The 22,500-nt window shown below is 34.4% G+C and overlaps 1 protein-coding gene across 1 annotated transcript in view; it reads left to right on the forward strand.

The window, feature by feature from the left end:
- The window catches only part of LOC136830711 (terminal nucleotidyltransferase 5C), an 826,400-nt gene that overhangs the window by 288,565 nt on the left and 515,335 nt on the right, over positions 1 to 22,500 (forward strand). The window contains exon 4 of the mRNA XM_067090497.1: positions 17,808 to 17,951. The gene's annotated coding sequence lies outside the window, so the exon portion shown is untranslated. The remainder of the gene's footprint in view (positions 1 to 17,807; positions 17,952 to 22,500) is intronic.

Here is a 22,500-nt window from a genome sequence, read left to right on the forward strand (position 1 = left end):
ACTTTGTGGATCGTCATCAAGTGTTGGAGACTGGTCCTTGCATACGTAAGTGGATCGTCAAGAAGTGTTGGAGACTGGTCCTCGCATAATTTTGTGGATCGTCAAGAAGTGCTGGAGACTGGTCCTTCGATCGTCTGAAAGAAACATTTTTTTACCAGGAACTTGCTACTACTCTCTTTTCACGTGTTTAATTTCATTCCCCTTAAAAGTTTATTCCTCTTTCATGCTGTGTGTTTTACTTTTTATGTAAAAGAAAACTGTCCAGCTTTGTCCCGTCCGCACTTTTTCTGTCCGCAGTTTTAAAAACTACAGAGGCTAGAAGGCTGCAAATTGGTATGTTGATCATCCACCCTCCAATCATCAAACATACCAAATTGCAGCCCTTTAGCCTCAGTAGTTTTCATTTTATTTAAGGTTAAAATTAAACATAATCGTGCCTCTGGCAACGATATAGGATAGACCACCACTGGCCCGTGGTTAAAGTTTAATGGGCCGTGATTCATACAGCATTATACCGAGACCACCGAAAGATAGATCTATTTTCGGTGGCCTTGATTAGACGCTGTAACCGCTGTACAGAAAACTCGATTGCGCCGAAGAAACTTCGGCGCATTCATTACTTGTTCCTCTTGAACGCATTGTTCCTTTTCCAGATGAGAATTCCAGCAATCCTTGCTTTGCCGCGCTTAATAATTTCTTGTTCTGGGACGGCGTCGGGACGATTTCATTAGAAATTCTTGCTCTGTGATGTCCAGCCATATTTGCAATACTGTCCTTCTTGGGATTGGTATTTCAATTGGGATACGGTCTTCGCTTTCGTCAGGATATTAAGTCTGTTTCTTTTGTGGTGTTTTCATTTTACTTTTTTTTTTTTTTTAGGGTTTTTTGTTGAGTAGTTTTTTTTTCGATTTACATATTAACGTTGAAGCTTCTTGATAATTGATGATTATTGTGTTGATTGGCTTTTGGAAGTTTAGTAACTGGGCTGTTTATTGTCTCAGGGTTTTCGTAACGTTACAGACACACACACACACACATATATATATATATATTTATTTATTTATTTATTTATTTATATGCTAATCCGCATACATCATCTAAGGCATTATATATATATATGTATATATATGTATATATATATTTATTTATTTATTTATTTATTTATATATATGCTAATCAGCATACATCGTCTAAGGCTTACTTGCATCACTCTCAGTATCTCCCGGCAAGAAGGCCGTGGGTTAATAGTTGAAACCGCTGCCGGCTTGGTAATGAATAAATATGGGGTCATAATAACAGTGTTTGTCTATCCCTTCAAGACTTTAGCCTTGAAAATTGGAAGAAGTAATATATATATTTGTAGAAATATAAATACATACACACACACATATATATATATATATATATATATATATATATATATATATATATATATATATATATATATATATATATATATATAATAATAATAATAATTGTTAGCGTTCTCAAGATAGCCGTTGCATTAATCTTGAACGAGAACGCTTATGCTTCCGTGCACCTATAAATATGACTGTATTCTCACTCCTTTGATATTATTAACATGGAACTGAAAAGCCAAGACATTAATTTTTCAACATCCATCCGTGTCCCACGCATAAAGGCACACACCTCTGTTTATTTACCCCCCACGCCCTCGTTATTAATATTGATAAGGAGGCTGGTATTCCAATAACGTTTCATTCGTATCAGAGAACAGGCTGACATCCTCTCTCCCTCTCTCCCTCCCTTTCGTCTAGAATTATACATATGTAGACGTCTGACCTTTAACGTGAACCCGTGTTCTCTTCCATCGTTTGAATAGACCTTGACGATCATCATTCGTCGGTGTGATTTAGAAAGACACTTCATGCGAGGTTCTCTTGTTACAAGCGTTTCGCAGCAGTCTTTGTGTGGAAGGATCTGACGGCCATTCGCAGGGTGTTCGACGTCGAGTGTAATTGGCTGCATGAGGATCAATATGTCTGCGAGGGATACGGTATCGTCTGTATTTTTCTTTTTTTCTTTTTAAGGAAATTCGGTTGTTTTACTTTTTTTTTATTCTTTTCCAAATGAAACTGAGATGAGAGAAGCAAGTTGAAGAAGGCATCCATTGCCTTTTGATTTCGTTATCAGTGATGAGAGATTGTCTTCAAGGGATATGATGTCGTTTGTATTTTTTTTTTAAGGGAAGGGGGAAATTCGGTCGTTTAATTTTTTTTTTATTCTTTTCCAAATGAAACTGAGATGAGAAAAGCAAGTTGAAGAACGTATCCGTTGCCTTTTGATTTCATTATCAATGATTAGAGATTATGTCTTCGGGATATGGTGTTGTTTTTCTTTTGTATTTTTTTTTTTTTTATTCTTTCCTAAATGAAACTGGATGAAGGTCGAATATTCAGTTTCCTTTTACATTATTTTATGTCTTTCCTAAATGAAATACCTGAAATTGAAATGAGAGAAGCAAGTCGAGATATCCGTTTCCTTTTGATTTCATTATCAATGATGAGAGATTGTCTGCATTGGATGCGATTTTGTCTACTTTTTGAGTGGGGAAATTCAGATGTATATTTTTTTATTCTTTTCTAAATGAAACTGAGATAAGAGAAGTGGAGGTTAAATGTATCTGTCGCCTTTTGATTTTATTATCAATGGTGAGAGAATATGTCTGCAGGGGCTATGATTTCGTAGTATGTTTTTGGGTGGGGACTTCAGTATGGTTTTAATTTTTTTTTTTTTTTTTGGTTCTTTTCTAAAGGAAGCCAAGATGAGAGAAGCAACTTGCAAGTATCTGTGACCTTTTGATTTTATTATCAGTGATGAGAGAATATGTCTGCAGGGGATACCATTTCGCATGTAGTTTTTTGAGTAGGGAATTCAGTTGTGTTTTGGTTTTTTTATTGATTTATTTGTTTTTTTATTTATTTTTTTTTGTTCTTTCCAAAATGAAACCGAGATGAGAGAAACAGAAGTTAAAAGAATCTGTCACCTTTTGATGTCAATATCAGTGACGAGAGAATATGTCTGCAAGGGATACGGTTTCGCATGTAGTTTTTTGAGTAGGGAATTCAGTTGTGTTTTGGTTTTTTATTTATTTATTTTTTTTCTCCCCAAAATGAAACCGAGATGAGAGAAACAGGTTAAAAGAATCTGTCGCCTTTTGATTTCATTATCAATGATGAGAGAATATGTCTGCAAGGGATACGATTTAGCATGTAGTTTTTTGGGTAGGGAATTTAGTTGTTTAAGTTTTTGATTTCTTTCCAAAATGAAACCGAGATTCGATTTATCTGTCGCCATGTATTTTTATCAATGATGAGAGAATATGTCTGCAGGGCTTCGATTTCATTTGTATTTTTCTAGTGGGGAATTCAGTTGTTTTTTTTATTCTTTAGTAAATGAAACTGAGATTAGAGAAACAGAAGTTAGAAGAATCTGCCACATTCTAATTTCATTATGAATATTGTAAGACGCTTTTGTCGGATCGAAATAGCATCAGACTCCTAAAAGACTGATGGCGGAAAGGACCAAAGCCTCTTAGTAATAGTTATCTTTCAAGTACGATAGCTCTGAGGTTTTCTGTTCATCGGGTGTTAGCTGATGAACGCATCTTTTACCTATATATCCAGGTTTATCTTTATATGAACTAGGGAAGGTTCAGCTACCACCTGCCTCAGCAGATATCTGCTTAAAAAATGACAAGAAAGCGCTCTGTGACGTGTGAAACCTTTAGGTGTTAGTTGAAGATAGGATAAGATTTGTTTTATTTCGACGAGTAGAAGGAGGTAAAGATTGTATATTGCTAACAACATACAAATGAATACATTTAAATAGATTTAAAGAAGTAAAGAAGTAAGGTCATAGAAGAGAAGTTTGAGTAATGGGGTTGACTCCAACCTCGGGAAGTAAATTCCTATGTCGGAAGTTCTGTTGACGGACTGTTGTTGGTCTAAAAAAAGTGAACTGTAGTTAGAAAATTTTATGAGCGAGGCTTGAAGTTTCTTCTGTTGATACTGTTGTTGTTGTGGTTGTTGTTGTTGTTATTATTAATATTATTATTATTATTATTATTATCATTATTATTATTATTATTGATGTGTTGTTGTTGTTATTATAATAGTTTTTATGTTATATTTTCTCGTATTATCGGATGGTTCTTGAAGATTTTGTCTTTCCCTTGCGATTATTATTATTATTATTATTATTATTATTATTATTATTATTATTATTATTAAACCAATGTTTAAGCGTGCTCTTCAATATCATTCAATCTTTAGGCAGAGAATACCTCCCAAGACAAGGTATCATCAAGCAATTACTCTTCCACACTTCCAAACGTTTGTAAAATCTCCAAATTTTGGTGATGATTTATATTGATTTCATCCATATTGCATTGGATCTTTGTTAGAATAGTCGCATTGTATCACTCGTGATGCAAATTGCATGTCTTTTGAAGGAAAAAGAGAAATTCTGTAGCCGTTAAAAAAGAAGTTAATTTTTATACGTGTGATATGTTTAGTTTTCTGTAGAAGAAAACTATTGAGATGGCTTTGTCTGTCCGTCTGCACTTTTTCTCTCCGCCCCCAGATCTTAAAAATTACTGAGGCTAGAGGGCTGCAAATTGGTATTTTGATCATCCTCCCTCCAATCATCAAACATACCAAATTGCAGTCCTCTAGCCTCAGTAGTTTTTATTTTATTTAAGGTTAAAGTTAGCTATAATCGTGCGTCTGACAACGATGTAAAACAGGCCACCACCGTGCCGTGGTTAAAGTTTCTTGGCCGTGGCTCTTATAGCATTACCGAGACCACCGAAAGATAAAGCTAATTCGGTCGCCTGATTATGCGCTGTACAGAAAGCTCGATTGCGACGAAGAAACTTCGGCTCATTTTTTATTTGTTATAGCTTCTTCGCGTTTGTTAAAACGTTGGCAATATGTTTCTTGTGACGTCGGAAAAAAATCCGTCAAAAAGAGTGTCATTTTCTTAACCAAGTGAATATTTACTTCGTTCGTGATTTCGTGTGATTCCATCCACACGAAAGCCTTATTTTCTATTTTTAATAAGTTATCATTTTTGTACATTGCATGTGTCACTTATTTGTGTGTCTTGAGTGCTCAGAAATGGAAACCAGTTTATGATTATAAAGGAGATAGTGTTCTCTCTCTCTCTCTCTCTCTCTCTCTCTCTCTCTCTCTCTCTCTCTCTCTCTCTCTCTCTCTCTCTCTCATAAACTTAATTTGCGTTGATATTTATATTCAGGGAAATTGCAACGTGTGACACGCAGTTTCTTGTCTCTTAATATACACTTTGTCAGATACACATATCGTTATGGGAATAACAGATATTACCCGAGTTTCTTGGTAAATGTTATTCTCGGGTCTGCTTTATGAGATTTCTGAGGAAGATATTCCCTCTTTATTATTATTTGGAAATGTTAGTAAGATACTACCTTCATTTGATTGCACTTAGTTATATTTTATGATCCCATTCTTTGTAACTGTGTTAATTACCTTATTTCATTTGTTTTGTGAACCTTATCTTATCACTTATGTTAATTACCTTGTCTTATCACTGATGTTAATTACCTGATTCCATATATTTTATGAACCTGCTATTAATTAAGGTCCCTCAGCAACTTATATGATATTAATGTAGAATGAAGTTCCGAATCTATTTTGTTGTTTTGTTGTGGGCCGTTGGCTCGCTATTCCTAGAAACAAATGATTGCTGGTAACGTTTCTTACTTACTGCTCTCTCTCTCTCTCTCTCTCTCTCTCTCTCTCTCTCTCTCTCTCTCTCTCTCTCTCTCTCTCTCTCATCAAGATAATTTTTCTCTCACAGGTGGACTTAGTTTCTTTCTCTCACAATCTTCCATTCGCCGGATTGTTATTTGTCGAGGGTTTGACTTCAGCTTATATTTCCTATTTTTGTTTTCCTTTTCCTTTTTCCTGCTCTAAATATAGGACTTTATTTTGTACTTATATCTTCGGCTGTTGTCCCAAGCATACCCGGTTTAAGTGTAGTGAAACTTATACTCGACTATATACCAAGCGGCATTCCTCCTCGTATTAAATATATGAATGAATGTATGTGTTTTTTACTTCTTTCAGTATTTTGTAGTTTAACTTCTATGTATTGAATTCTTATGCAAAATAAAGCCTTTATTATTATTATTATTATTATTATTATTATTATTATTATTATTATTATTATTATTATTATTATTAGGAAAAAGACCTTCTTTAATACTATATTCTATATAGTAAACGTTCAACTGAACGTTTACTATATAGAATAAATGCTGTTGAAACTGCCATTCTGTTTAACAAAAGCTGTATTATTATTATTATTATTATTATTATTATTATTATTATTATTATTATTATTATTATTATTATTATTATTATTATTATTATAAAAGCAAAATAACACAAAAATAACAGGCGAAATCTCGAAGATGTGTCAGTCAGCAAGAGAGTTGATGACTTATTCAGTCAAGAAATTTTATAACAGAGCAATAACAAGACTCGACATATTTTGATGATGATATAAGGTAGCAACATTTCCTGCAATCCCCTCTGTTTGCGAGTAAAACCATACGAGTGAATGGATACTTTATACATATATACTGTACATTCACACACACACTCTCTTTATATGGAAAGATATTTATTTTGCGTTGTAACTGAGATTTGATTAAGGCTTTGGTTGACGTCACAGTTCTCTCGAAGCCAGAGGAAAGTAGGTGGCTGTTTATTCATATTCAAACGCCTCTGCATCTTTTTGTGCTCAGATGCTCATTTGTCAATCATATTTTGCAGAGCTCATTTTTAGCTTTCGTGACGTTTTTATCTTGCCTTCATTTCAGTTGAATGCGATGACGTTTGATAGGTTATTTTTCGCGTCTCAGATGAAATAATAAGACTATTTTTGTGCATTGTCGTTTTGCAGTGCGAGAAGTACGGTATTTTTTTTTCTTTATAATTTGTCGCTTTGTTTGTGGATTTTTTTTTTTTAGTCTAGGCGGAGATTTGTGGCCTCATAATGAAGTTCTTGTTCTTCATGTTTTAAAATCAACATCAAACTGTTTCTGGATACCTAATTATCCCCTCCGATGAAGTTGAAAGGAGAACATTTTCTCCCATGTCTATTTGCATGCGTGTTTGGGTGAGTTCGATGTCTTAAGATTGGGAGAACATAATTTAATGCAGCCTTGTTTAAATATCGTTCAGATGACAGTTCTCAACTTTGAGTTTTCTCCAAAACTGAATGATCTCGAGACAGTCACGTTATAAAGCTGTCTGCCAGGTTTGACCGAATTCTGTCCTGCCGTACTTGAGAAATCACACACACCCACTCACGCGCGCCCACTCAAGCTTAACTATTTTTCATCGTTTTACATATTTGGGTGGTCTTGGCAGTGCTAAAATTTTATTGCTGAATGTGTTTGTTTTTCCCATTTTATTTAAATTTCAAGATTTCTTTATAAATTTAGTATTAATCAGTTTACACGCAGTTTCCAACAGTGAGGAATGATCTCATTCTTCTTTTGCGTCAGCACTCAGTATTCACTGACCTTAATTCTTCTTCGTTTAAGTCACTTAACACTCAGCAGTCACATAACATTAATACCGTGCTTTCTCGTCGACCTACCTGATTCCCGCGAGACCTCTTTCTCCGTGTGAATCATTATTGTATTAGTAAGTATCTAAGTATCGTGTAAAGCACGATAACGTTAGAATCTTCGCTCTCCTTATGAATTATTATTCTTCTGTGCGAGCGCTGCGATCCACAAGGGAAATTATTCAAGAGAAGCGCCAATTTCTCATGACTGACGTCAGCGAGCCTCCTGAAGGCTTCATTCGCCCTGGATATGCCTCTCTCTCTCTCTCTCTCTCTCTCTCTCTCTCTCTCGCTTCAGTGAAGATGCTTCGCGGTGACGTCACGGCTGATAGCGGGCTGACGGGCGGGCGGGCGGAAGGGCGGGCGGGCGGAAGGGCGGGCAGGGGCCTCATTGGCGCTGTGTTGTCATAAGCTGTCTCCCACTAGGCGGCCGTGTTCAATTGTTGCATTGTTATTCGGGTGTTCGCCGTAATGTGAATATAATTTGCGTTATGCAGATAGGACGTATTCATTCCATGCCATTTCGGAGGCTCGTGAATTGGGCGCCGCGCCATGTAATTACGCCGTGTGTGTGTGTGTGTGTTTAGCCGACGGAAATTATGTATGTGATTGTTCTCCCTTAGCGCTCCAGAGATCTTGGCGAAGTGTTGGAATGTTTATAGTTCATCTCTGGTTTGGTATTTAGTGTAAAGGCTGGCGAGATGTGGAAAGATTTTCCCTTGTTTTTAATAATCTTGTCGTAAATATGTATGCGATTAATCACGCTGCCAATTTGTATATATGTGATCGAATCCCACCTCCCACAAGCGCTTACATGCACGCATTATATATATATATATATATGCATATATATATATATATATATATATATATATATATATATATATACATATATATAGTATATATATATATATACATATATATATATAGGCCTGTATGTATATATAAATATATATATATATATATATATATATATATATATATATATATATATATATATATATATATATATGATATATGTAGGTATGTATGTATATATTGTGTGCACGTGAGTTGGGATTATCAAATACATTGGTAGTGTGTTTATTTGCATACATATTTTATAAAAACAAAGAAAAATCTTTACACTGCACACATACTTGCATATACGAGTATAGCCTTTTTTCATTATCAGCGGAAAAATTTAGTTGTACTAAACAAATATAAGAATGACAATTCACAAACATCTTATAACTGGTTATTCTTTCCCGGAGTTCTTAGAACTTCTCTCTACCGATCTGAACACCTGACCCATTCATATATTTGTTTTTCCGCGTCGTTCTTCTCCCGAAGCAATTCCTCAAGCAATTTTTTGTTTCTTTTCTGTAGTCTATTCAACATCACTCCTAAACACAGATTGATATATCTGTGCCACAAATTCTCTTCAGCTGCCTCCTCTCGGTTCATCTTGCTCCATAAATGTTTTCCAGACAGTTATACTGAATATCTTTCATAGAGTATTGTTTATTGTCTTTCTTAAAATAAGGTTAGTTCTGCCTTCCAGTGGGGTTCGACCGCTCTGGTCTTCTTTCTCGGGAAATTTCCACCTGACTGACTTCTCGCTTCTCTCAACATCTTATATGTATAAATAATTCCAGGATCTATCATCTCACATTTCCACCCCCACCCCACCCCCCCGCCTCCATTCATGTTTTTATTTACTTCTCGCCTCTCTCAGCATCTTTCTTATATGTAAAAGTCATTCAAGAACCCAGCATCGTAAATCCCCTCCCCCCACGCCTTCCACTCATGTTTTTATTTTCTGACACAGAATCGTTTGCGTATGTATTTTTTTTTTTTCGAAATTCCCCATCATGTTGCGTGAGCTAAGGCTTTTACTAAGCAAAATTCCATGAATTTGTTGGAAAATGAATAAATTTAACAATATACCAAATTATGTTTTCATGGATTTAGATTTTGTTGATACCTGTGAAGAATTTTTTTTAATAGGATAATTATTTTTCGTGCCACACAGTGAAAATAAGTTTTAATTATTTGAAACGGCTGGAATTGAATGAAAAATTTTTAAAACAAAATGAAGAAAATTATGGCGATGAATTCGTAAATGAGAATATTCTGACATTATGCTAAAGAACAAAAGACTCGATAGAAATAGTAGAAAAAAAATACGTATGGAATGATGTAGTGATGCGTCTGAATGAATTATTTCTGAAACGCGTATTATTAACACGCGCACGGACATCTATACATGAATGGGTGTAATCCGCCATGAAATTGCGTTTTACCAATTTCCATACGCGCCATTGATGCCAATTGGCATTGTGGTCAACTGTTTACGTGTGACTGACTCGTGTCTATACATATTTTGGATTTGCCATTTTTTGTCATTTTTGAGCCGGGGGGCGGGGGGGGGAGGTTGGCAACAAACACATGAAAACATTTCACTCAACTGAGTCAGCGCAAAGTCTGTAGAGAGATTTGCCTCTTTTTTTTTTGTCAACAAATATATGAAAACATTTCATTCAACTGAGTCAGCGCAAAGTCTGTAGAGGGATTTGCCTTTTTTTTTTTTTTTTTTTTTTTGTTCAACAAATACATGAACACATTTCATTCAACTGAGTCAGCGCAAAGTCTGTAGTGGGATTTGCCTTTTGTTTCTGTCAGCAAATACATGAACACATTTCATTCAACTGAGTCAGCGCAAAGTCTGCAGTGAGGTTTGCCATTTTTTTTTTTTTTTGTCAAAAATACATGAACACATTTCATTCAACTGAGTCAGCGCAAAGTCTGCAGTGAGGTTTGCCATTTTTTTTTGTCAACAAATACATGAACATATTTCATTCAACTGAGTCAGCACAAAGTCTGTAGTGGGATTTGCCTTTTGTTTTTATCAACAAATACATGAAAACAGTTCATTCAACTGAGTCAGCGCAAAGTCAGTAGAGGGATTTGCCTTTTGTTTTTATCAACAAATACATGAAAACAGTTCATTCAACTGAGTCGGCGCAAAGTCAGTGGTTGTGGGAGACGGTGTATGTGAGTCCCGGCTGTGTATTCTCGTTTTCTGTTTGTTTTCCTGATATGTCTGTGAGCTGAGGTTACTTGAGTGGTTTGTCTCTTTATCCTTTTGTTCGTTCCGAAAGTACTAATCGTTTTCTATTTTCTATACATTTTTCTTATTTAATTTTGGTATTTATGAGTGCTGTATGCACTTATACGTTGTACTTAATTATGTCAGTGGTTTTGTCTTGCTATCATTATATTTGTTACCAGAAGGATGTTTATATGTAGATTCGTAGCGAATACGGGGCTAATCTTGTTTAGTCTTGTTAGTAAGTTCTCATTTCTCTGTTCGATGATACTTTCCACCGCCACGGTATGGAATTCTGTTGTGTCCCTTGTTTGTCATGAGTGCTGTCACCTATTTTCAAGAATTTTGGTTCTCTCTCTCTCTCTCTCTCTCTCTCTCTCTCTCTCTCTCTCTCTCTCTCTCTCTCTCTCTCTCTCTCTCTATTTTATTTATTCTCTCACACACACACATATATATATATATATATATATATATATATATATATATATATATATATATATATGTATGTGTGTGTATATATTTGTATATAATATATATATATATATATATATATATATACAATATATATATATATATATATATGTATATATATATGTATGTGTGTGTATATATTTGTATATAATATATATATATATATATATACAGATATATATATATATATATATATATATATATATATATATATATATATATATATATATATATATATATATATATATATATATATATATGAAGTCTCGCTAGATTTCAGTCGTCACAGGTTCTGTAATTTGCTAGGGGACAGGATTTCGTATGGTTTCTGTGGGTTTCGGTAATCTTCACGACGCCCGCCTTTAAAGCTTCAAAAGAAAAGCCAGACTGAAGTCACAAAAATCCCCCGGGGGGGAAAACAGCTTACTTATCATTTTCCTCGTAATTTGTCTGAGCGGCAGTTTCTATAGTGTCACCGTTGTGCAACCGACTCACCGTTTGTTTTTACAGTATTTGTGTGGCGTCGCTAAGTACGAAGTGTGTGAAATTTTTGGATAATGTGTGTACTCTTCTACCCTTAACACCGTAGAAATTTCGACTTAGACAAGTGACTAGAAAATTATTTGAGGACAGACAGTGTCGCGACGTTCATGCATTTATGCGGATTCATCACTTCTGACGAGGATGCAGAATTGAATAAGTTTGAACTTGATGCCTGTTTCGCTTCGCTGCCCCACCTGACCCCACTTATTTTGTTGTTTTTAAAGTAACATTTTAACAGCCTGGAAACCAAAGTATTCAGAATTTCCAGTATTCCTGGAGTACGTCATGTCAAGTCCCATTTGCATTTAGTAGACCTTGAAGTTTATCCCAAGAAATATTTCCTAGTTAGTTTTCTGTCAAAGAAAACTGTCGTGCCGGCTGTGTCTGTCCGTCCGCACTTTATTCTGTCCGCACTTTTTTTTTTTTGTCTGCACTTTTTCTGTCCGCCCTCAGATCTTAAAAACTAGTGAGGCTAGAGGGCTGCAAATTGGTATGTTGATCGTCCACCCTCCAGTCATCAAATATACCAAATTGCAGCCCTCTAGCAGTAGTTCAGTAGTTTTTATTTATTTTTGATTAAATTTAAATTTAACCATAATCGTGCTTCTGGCAACGATATAGGCCAGGGCACCACCCGACCGTGGTTAAAGTTTCATGGGCCGTGGCTCATACAGCATTATATCAGACCACCGAAAGATAGATCTATTTTCGTTGGCCCTGATAATAGGATATACAGAAAACTCGATTGCGCCGAACAAACTTCTGCGCATACTTTACTTCTTTTATTTAGGTACTGAGTTGCAAGTTTTGTTTGGTCCGTGCAGTTATATCTGAAAGTAAGTCACTCCCTTAGAAGGAATTGTTAAAGGAATTGCTTGGCCAGATTTCCGAGAGAACGAGAAGGAATCATGATTTAGTGGCAGTACAAATATGCTGTAAATCAAAGTAATTTTGATTTATCTGGGCCAGGAAGAGTGGAGATAGTAATCTAGGCTAATAAAGCTGCATATTAAGCATGGTTCTTGAAGGAGCTCTAAAATGCATATTATCCAAAGAACAAATAATCAATACTTCGGTCAAATGTAGTTTCTTGAGGAATTTTCCTATGTTTTGACGGGAGGGGAAAATCTTCAGAAGAGAGAGAGATGATAACACATTTTAAATGTTACTGCTTAATTCTTACACTTTCTAAGGCTCTTGGAAAGTGAAATTTCGGAGGAGTACGGAACTCCAAGAATTCGTACTTTCTTTAGACATAATGGTGCACTGATTACTAATAGCATGAGTAGTATTCGTTTGACTGTATCGAGAATAAAAGCCTGAAAGTATAGAGAAGAAATAGGAACAGTTAGATATGGATCTCTCTGTCTCTCTTTTTGTCTCTCTGTCTCATGTACCTACGTGTTTTATATATATATATATATATATATATATATATATATATATATATATATATATATATATATATATATATATATATATATATATATATATATATATATATATATATATATACATACATATATATATATATATATAATTTGTATTCATATAGATACACGTATATTTATTCATACATATATATATCTATATTTACAGTATATATATACATACATATAACATATATATATATATACACATACATACATACACACATACATACATACATACATTTACAAATATAATGTATTTGTTTACCTCCTCGCATCTTCTTTGTACATATAACGTTTTGCCTGCAAGAGTTTTACCTTACGAAAATAATACTGTTTTATCGATATTAATAATAATAATTAAAGGCTGCAGTCTCCTTGTTTTGTAGACTTCCGTGTTATTAATATAGTGCTTGCAGTTCCATTCCATAACTGGAAGCTATTTATATCTAACTGGAATATTTTTGACTGAAGTTGCAGCGAAGTTGTTGGAATATAGGCAAACGTTAAAATCAAAGTTATGTGTTGATTATATTTCAGTAGAATTTAAGCTTTGGCAGTCGCAGTGGCCTGTCTCTTAATTGGGGTTGCTGTGTGTGTGTATGTGCGTGTTTTTTTTTCTTGTGATTGGAGTCAGATAAAGGTTTGGCTGCTCTAATCAAGCTCGGGAGCTACGATGAAATAAATCCCGTCAGTGCACCTCGTGCCGTGTACTGTAGGCATTACTTAAGGTTCTTTGCAACGTGCCTTCTGGCCTTGGCTGCAACCCCTTTCGTTTCTTTTACTGTACTTCCTATCATATTCTCTTTCTTCTGTCTGACTTTCCACTCTCTCCTAACAATTGATTCATAGTGCAGCTGCGAGGTTTTCCTCCTGTTACACCTTTCAAAACTTTTTGATGTCAGTTTCCGTTTCAGCGCTGAATGGCCTCATAGGTCCCAGTGCTTGGCCTTTGGCCTAAATTCTATATTCAATACAATGTAATAAATGGCTGTTGAATCTGCCTTGATCAGTCCTGTTGTATGAGTGATCGTGTAAGTTTGTGAGTGATGTTCGCTGAGATTTCCTTCCTCATGAACAGAATAGAATGAGATCATTTATATTCCTTTTATCCATGATATATGTATGTGTTGTATCTATATAAGATCATATTATATATATATATATATATATATATATATATATATATATATATATATTTATTTATTTATATATATGTATTATATATATGTATGTGTGTGTGTTTGTGTATAAACACATACTATATATATATATATATATATATATATATATATATATATATATACATACATACATACATACATACATATATACATACACACATATATGTGTGTGCGGTTTATGTGTAATTTTTCAGTAACTGTATCCTTCTATTACTTTTATCATTTTGTTTATATATAGAGCAAGAATATCAACTTCCACATAAGAAAAAAATAACAAGAAAAAAATAATAATAATAATATCGCTGACGCTAGCAGTCTATTGCAGTCTACCTCGACTCGGGCTTGACGTCAGTAAACTTATAGCCTCCGATGGTGATAGCGCGTCAATCATGATGAAGCATCGAGGTATGATTTACATAATGCTCGAACCGCATATTTCTCCGTGGGGTTATTGAATTTAGTTATGTATGTGTGTGTATATATATATATATATATATATATATATATATATATATATATATATACATATATATAATGTATGTATATATTTGTATAGATATAAATGTGTATATGTATAAAATATATATACATATATATTATATATATGTATGTATATGTATATGTGTATGTGTCTGTGTACTTCTGGGCGTTTTTGTTGTTTCATGGTCATCGTTGTATATATTTAAAAAATAATGGACGTTGTTGAAATGAAAGTGAACATTGAGGTTTTTGTGCTTGTGGAAAGTTGAATTATATAAATTGATTTTATCATTGATTTTCCACTTTTGCAAAATTTTTATATGACTCATATTATTATAAGACTATTTATAAATTGGTTAAGTTAAGTATATCTTAGTTTAACCAGACCACTGAGCTGGTTAACAGATCTCCTAGGGCTGGCCAATCGGGCACTATATGCTTTGTATAGTCGACAATAAACTCCAAAATTAGATGAATGTAGTCACGTATGTTTATTCTCTCTCTCTCTCTCTCTCTCTCTTTATATCGCAGCTGGTAAAAAAAGTAATCTCTATCTTTATCCACTATCATGACGGCTGGAAAAAAAAAAACGGTAATTCTCCATCAGAGAGCTGGTGAAAAATTACCCTGGAATTATGAACACGAAGCCATAAAACTGGAGCTGTGTAATGGTTGTGTTTGTTTCCTGCGCAGTTTAAACGTGTATCCCCCTAAGGAGGGATTTGTCTATAAATAGAAGCGATGCGAGCGTTTACGTCATTCATGTTTCAGGCGCTAATCCTTACTATATCAAGCTCCGCGCGTAATCATATTTTTTTTTCTATTTTGGTTTTTGTGCAACACAATTTACGGACAGTGTGCAATCATATTTTTATTTCAATCTCTGTGTGACAGAACCTAGGGGCTATGGTCTATGTGTGGAATCATATTTTTTATATAGATCTGTGTGTAACACGACCTAGGGGAGATGGTCCCTGTGTGGAATCATGTTTTTATTTAAGTCTCTGTGGAACACAGTCTGCGGACAGTGGTCTCCATGTTGACCTGTTGCAGAAGCTTTAACAAATAAATGAATAACAACATGAAAATATATTAGAATTGTGGTATAAGGACAATACAGTCGCAAATATATTTTCATATCTTCATCATTTTGACGGTACAAATACCCAAGTCTTATATAAAGGTGTACCAGCAATTAAACAGCTTTACACGTCTAATGTTAGTTTTCTGTGTGGTTAACGACCCATGACGCCATTTTGTTCATGTTAAATAATCTTTCGGTTATTTACAGAGAAGCCTAATCACTCGCTCTCAACAGTTACCTAAAATATGTCGCGTGTTTCAACTATGACCAAAGCAGGTTATGTGCTAACGGCACCTGCTTGTTTTATAAACACAAGTACATCTTTCTTATTATTATGTCTCAGTTTTGTTACGTTATCTGATGAGTACAGATTAAAGTGCTGAACTTTCATTTTCCGTGTTGTTATGCCGAGTTCAAAACTACATTCCTCTCCTTGTATTACTGGTCGGTTCTGTATATAAATCGTGTTTGCACCCCGTTCCCTATTTGACAATTGTCCATTCCTTTGCAACTCATAAATTTAACTTCTACACAACAGTGTTGGATCCCAGACACTTTTAAAAAGAATTCTCCCACTAAGGCCGAATGTTGTCACATCAGCGGCATTGTAATCATGTCACCTCTGTGAACTTCTTGACAGGATAAACATAAGCCACTGCAAAGCATCAACCTCTGTGGACGGGTATCTTGCAAGATTTCGTACGCGTCCTCTCCATCTCCTCCTTCCTTGAAATCTATTTTATCCCTTTTATCATTCCCGAGACCTCCTCAAGTTCAAAGGCATCGTATAAATTAATCGCCTTGCCCCAAGAAGGCTCTACTAACTCGTCCATCACATTTTTTTGTTTTTTGTCTTATGCAAATGAACCCGTGCACTTTGCTCGGATCTTTCTTGCGAGTCAGTCATGCCTATCGTATCTTAACACGGTATCTGCCCAGTTATGTAACAGTTTATCTTGTTACGGAGTCGACTTCTTGACGTTCGCAATATGACTTAGAGCTCTGTAGATGAAAAAAAAAGCAACTCGGGTGTATCGATGCTTCTGTATGGAAAGGAGAAGAATGTAGCCTTATTAGAATACTAATAAGAGAATGTGTTAATCTTTCAGTATGTATTTGCGGTTCTGTTACAGTTTAACAGGAGAAGAATGTAGCCTTATTGTAATTCTAATATAGCCCAATTATAATACTAATTTAGCTTATATTAATAAGAGAATGTCTTCATCTTTCAGTATGTATTTACAGTTCTGTTACAGTTTAACAGGAGAAGAATGTAGCCTTATTGTAATTCTAATATAGCCCAATTATAATACTAATTTAGCTTATATTAATAAGAGAATGTCTTCATCTTTCAGTATGTATTTACAGTTCTGTTACAGTTTAACAGGAGAAGAATGTAGCATTCTAATATATTAATACTAATTTAGCAGTTCTTCATTTTCACAGTTTAACAGGAGAAGAATGAATTGTAATTCTAATATAGCCCAATTATAATACTAATGTATTATTATTGTACTAATAAGAGAATGTGTTCATAATATTTACAGTTCTGTTACAGTTTAACAGGAGAAGAATGTAGCCTTATTATAATACTAATATAGCCCAACTATAATACTAATGTAGCTTATTATAATACTAATAAGAGAATGTGTTCATCTTTCAGTATGTATTTACAATTCTGTTACATTTTAAATTAACTTGACTTTTCGCCATTTAGAACTAAGGAGACAGTGTTGGTAAAACAGTTCAACCCTAACTTTGCCACTGTAAAGAGGAAAAGAATGATATAATGCTAATAGGGGAATGTGTTAATCTTTCATTCAAAATGTATATTAGATTTCTGTTACATTTTAAAGTAACTTTGCTGTACGCCATTTCAGACTTAAGAAGTCAGTGTTGGTAAAGCTGCCGCTGTCAACAGGAAGAGCATGATATTCAAAGATGCATAAATGATATAACGAACGATTTCCTCCTTCAAGCATTTTTCAACATTATCCTCATAGTGACTTCATCGTCTAAGTTTAGTGAGTAATCACTGTACTTGTGTGCAGCTTAAGTGGCTTTCCGTGTTCAGTGGTCTGGCCATAGGCGACTCTTCCATGTGACTTCTTTATTGTGACCGTGTTTCAAAATAATCTCATCTTCAAACGCACCTTTGTTATTTAGTTTGGTGATTGGATTTGTACATATGCATATACTGGCGCGCGCGCGCGCGCGCGCATCTATATATGTATGAATGTATATATATGCATTATATATATGTGTACGGTATATATATATATATATATATATATATATATATGTATGTATGTGCATGTATGTAAGTATGTGTGTATATATATATATATATGTGTGTGTGTATGTTTGTTTGTATGTGCACGCGCGCGCGCTTGGTTGCAAAGTGAGCGGCTTGGTTAAGTGGAGCAGAGGTGGGCTCACGTTTGCTATTTCTGTAGATAGCTCTTGGCTTATTACCCGTATGTGTTCTCAGCTGTAAATGGATACCAGCCTCTGCAGGAGTCAAAAAAAAAAAAAAAAAAAAAAAAAGAGTGGAGTTTGCATCCTCATCCGTAAAGATTTTTGGAGGTACCGAAAGGCTCTACCTTTGCATTCTCTCTCTCTCTCTCTCTCTTTAAAAGAGGAAAATGTCGTACTGTGAGAAACGAAAATAATTTTATGTGGACGAATATGCACTCTTAAAATAATTATCATTGCAAAATAATTTTTTTTATTCAGTGATCAGAAAATCGTCAGGTCATGGTCCACATGAAGACGAAACACGCCCACCCCGATTTGGTAAATATTTAAAAACTAGGTCATTCGTTTACATAAAATCTTTTTTAACGAAGTACCCTTCAGAAGAAACTAATGCACATAGTCACAGCTTCATATTCGGGGAATGTCGAGATAAAAGAACACTGCATTTGATTTTGTATTTTTGTATTCATATATTTGTTACCATTCAACGTCACTGTTGATTATGTAGTGAATAAATAGTTTTGCATCGTAGTTTGGCATATGCCGCTTTCGAAAGTACTCTGGGCGTTACGTATTTATTAGTTCCCAACCGGCAAAGTCAGGGCGAACTATAGTCTTGCCGTCTGGTTTACTGTTTGTTTTTGTGTCTGTAACGCTTACCATATCAGAACTCCCACACGGTTGAAGGGATTTTGCCCAAACTTGGTACAAAGTAGCCCATCATGCATAGATTTGTACGAAGGGAGATCGTCTTTCTGCCTGCCTGCCTGCACACTTACCATGTCATATGTAGAGTTGTGAAGATTTGCTAGTACTTGATATCATAATTTTCTAGATAAATACATAAATACACAAATACATTGGTACATGTTTATGAAATGGTGTATAGATATAGTTATGACAAAGTTATGGCTTGTATATGCAATAGATACGCAAGTGCATATACTCTTTATTTTTGAAATGCACGTTTGTCATCTCTTGAATAAGACTCATGGTATAGGCTGCTGTTATGCTATTTTCTTTATCTCCTCTTCATCTGGTATCACAATTCCCTTGAAAATGTAAATACTGTCTCGAACATTAATGGTTTTCCTTGAAATCTACGTACAACCTCCTCACATTAAAAGATTCTGTCCCTTCCTTTCAAGTCAAATTTAACTGTTTTTCCCTCCACAGTATTTTTGTTATTCAGGACTTTTAAAAATAGAAAACTTTTCCATAGCGGTTTGCTTCTAACTGGAAAAATAAGTCGACATTTTTAGACTTTCATTCTCTTTTTGCTCAGAGATTCCCGTAGAATTTTTACTGAGTGGTTGTTTTCACAGTATGGGGGAAAAAGGGCATGTTTGCATTTTCTTCACATTACGAGTTGAAAGCCACGAACAAAAAGAGTTCAGTGTTTTCAGTTTTCGTGGTCACAGTTTCACTGCAAGAGATGACTGTATACATAGAAGGAATCTAGATTTATGAATATATTAAATGTGGGCAGATTATCGTAACAAATATTCAAGACGTTGAAATATAGTAGGTAGCAATTTTTATCGTGATGGGCAACTTAAACTTATAAATAATTATCTAGCCAAATAAAAGTTATAAGTTATTGTGCATAAATAGTTTCCTAGCCAAATAAAAGTTATAAGTTATTTTGCCAAGTCACAAATCCTTTAAACGATTTGTTACCATCTGAATAACACAAAAAACAAATAGCGAATAACTTCGCTTTCCAAAGCACAATAAACAACGACTTATCGTGCTCGGTAACACATCACAGCTACACTGTGCTGGTGTGTGTGTATGTGTGTGTGCGTGCGTGCGTGCCTGCGTTGTACCACTGCGCCTGCGTATGCAATCAGCGAAGGCATGAACGATTACTTGGCGATCGTTTTTGCTCGCATTTCATGTTGTGCTGTGCATTGCTTAGCGAATCAGCCAGAGGAGTGACGTTGTCCATCTGTTCGCAGCTAGTGGCTAATGTAATCCCATCTTAAGTCGGATGGAAGTCGCCAAGATGGATGGATAGAGAGAGAGAAAGAGAGAGAGAGAGAGTGTTTAAACAAACTGGTAGGATACTGTGTAATACTTTCTTTAGAACAGAATGTAACATATTCATTGTGTGTGTGTATATGTATATATATATATATATATATATATATATATATATATATATATATATATATATATATATATATATATATATATATATATATATATATATATAGAGAGAGAGAGAGAGAGAGAGAGAGAGAGAGAGAGAGAGAGAGAGAGAGAGAGAGTTTGAACAAACGGGTGAGATTCTGTGTAATACTTTCTTTAGAACGAATGTAACATTTTGCAATATATATATATATATATATATATATATATATATAGAGAGAGAGAGAGAGAGAGAGAGAGAGAGAGAGAGAGAGAGAGAGAGAGAGAGAGAGAGAGAGACTTTAAACATCTTGTCAATGTCTTATAGAAAGATTTTCTCGAGGCCAACGTTATTCGTCGAATTATTATATAACATAACGGCAATTATGAATGTTTGATGTTTCTGCCAAATATGTTCGCGTATGATTACATAATGATGGTTGAATTTATTTTGCATTTTGGTAAAACTTAACCAAAAGATGCGACATCTGACATTCGTAGCCTGTACTTTTTTTTGGTAGTCCTCCATTTAGTGAACTTTAATGAAAAAACATGTGTCTTAATTTTCTTTTTCCTTAATTTAGAATGTTGTGTAGCGTAAAATTACCTCTTGGTACTTAAGGGATCTTCATGTTCTTGTTTATCAATGAAGAGATAAATTAAAATGTTTTTATCTGCAACCTGAATATAATTTTAGCAACAAAGTCAACAACCAAACTAATAGAAACAACAACGATAATAATAATAATAATAATAATAATAATAATAATAATAATAATAATAATAATAATAATAATATAATAATAATAATAATAATAATAATAATAATAATAATAATAATAATAATAAAATAAATGCGTTTCGATAAGGTAAAATCTTTCCACCTCAGAATTGCAGACTCAAACTCCTCGGTGCTTATGTTTATGTTCGCTGGTTGAAAAATTGATGACATCTGGGTTATTGACCCGAAGTCCTAAGATTTCCTTGTGTGTAGCAGTTTTCCTTTCAACCTCCTGCTATTCCCTCACCCCCCCCCCTTTACCCCTCCCCATCTTTCTCCCCCTTTCTATTCTTCCTTTTCGTCCTCACTCACCTTTAGAGGTTGTTCGTTTCTGTGGAAATGAGGTTTTCTCACTGGTTGTACTGAAATATGAATGAGGGAAATCAGTTCTTTACTGTAATGTTCTTATTTTGACTTCAAACATTGTATTTGTATATTTAAGATATCGTTTAAAAATATTTAGTTCTTTAAAATCATATAGATGAAGATTAGATGTTTGCTGAAAGGATATCATTGGAAAACAGATAATTTGTTAAACACATGTCTATATATCTCTCTATGTATCTATCTGTATATATATACATATATATATTATACATTTATTTATATATATATATATATATATATATATATATATATATATCAATCGTTAAAGACATGTGTGGGATTAGACAGCTGTATAAACAGCTGAAAATTAAACATTTGTTTAGAAAAGAAACCGCTGGAAGTTATACAGTTGTTTCAACACGAAAGCAGTTGCTTTTTCTGTACTGTAACGTTCTGCTATAATGAAATCCTGCAGGTCGAATTCTCTGGATGTATTTGTTTTGGTAAAAGGGTGATGCAGTAATTATATCGATTTTGGCTGTAATATTCACCTACGCGTCAGCGAATAAAAAAATAAATAAATAAAAGAATTATCGACGACGATGGAAACCAACTTACAGCAATGTATTAAGACTTAGGGTATCTTTTAAATGATGATGATGAAATTATGAAAGATTTGAACTAATATCAAATACTCAGAGTGGTGAGGCAAGGTTAAAAGTAACGGTTAATGATGGCAACGGTTTTGTTCTTTCTAGCAAAATATAACATTCTCTCTCTCTCTCTCTCTCTCTCTCTCTCTCTCTCTCTCTCTCTCTCTCTCTCTCTCTCTCTCAAGTTTGATCACGGTTTGT

This window comes from Macrobrachium rosenbergii, chromosome 47, assembly GCF_040412425.1.
Source record: "Macrobrachium rosenbergii isolate ZJJX-2024 chromosome 47, ASM4041242v1, whole genome shotgun sequence".
Classification (NCBI taxonomy): Eukaryota; Metazoa; Arthropoda; class Malacostraca; order Decapoda; family Palaemonidae; genus Macrobrachium; species Macrobrachium rosenbergii.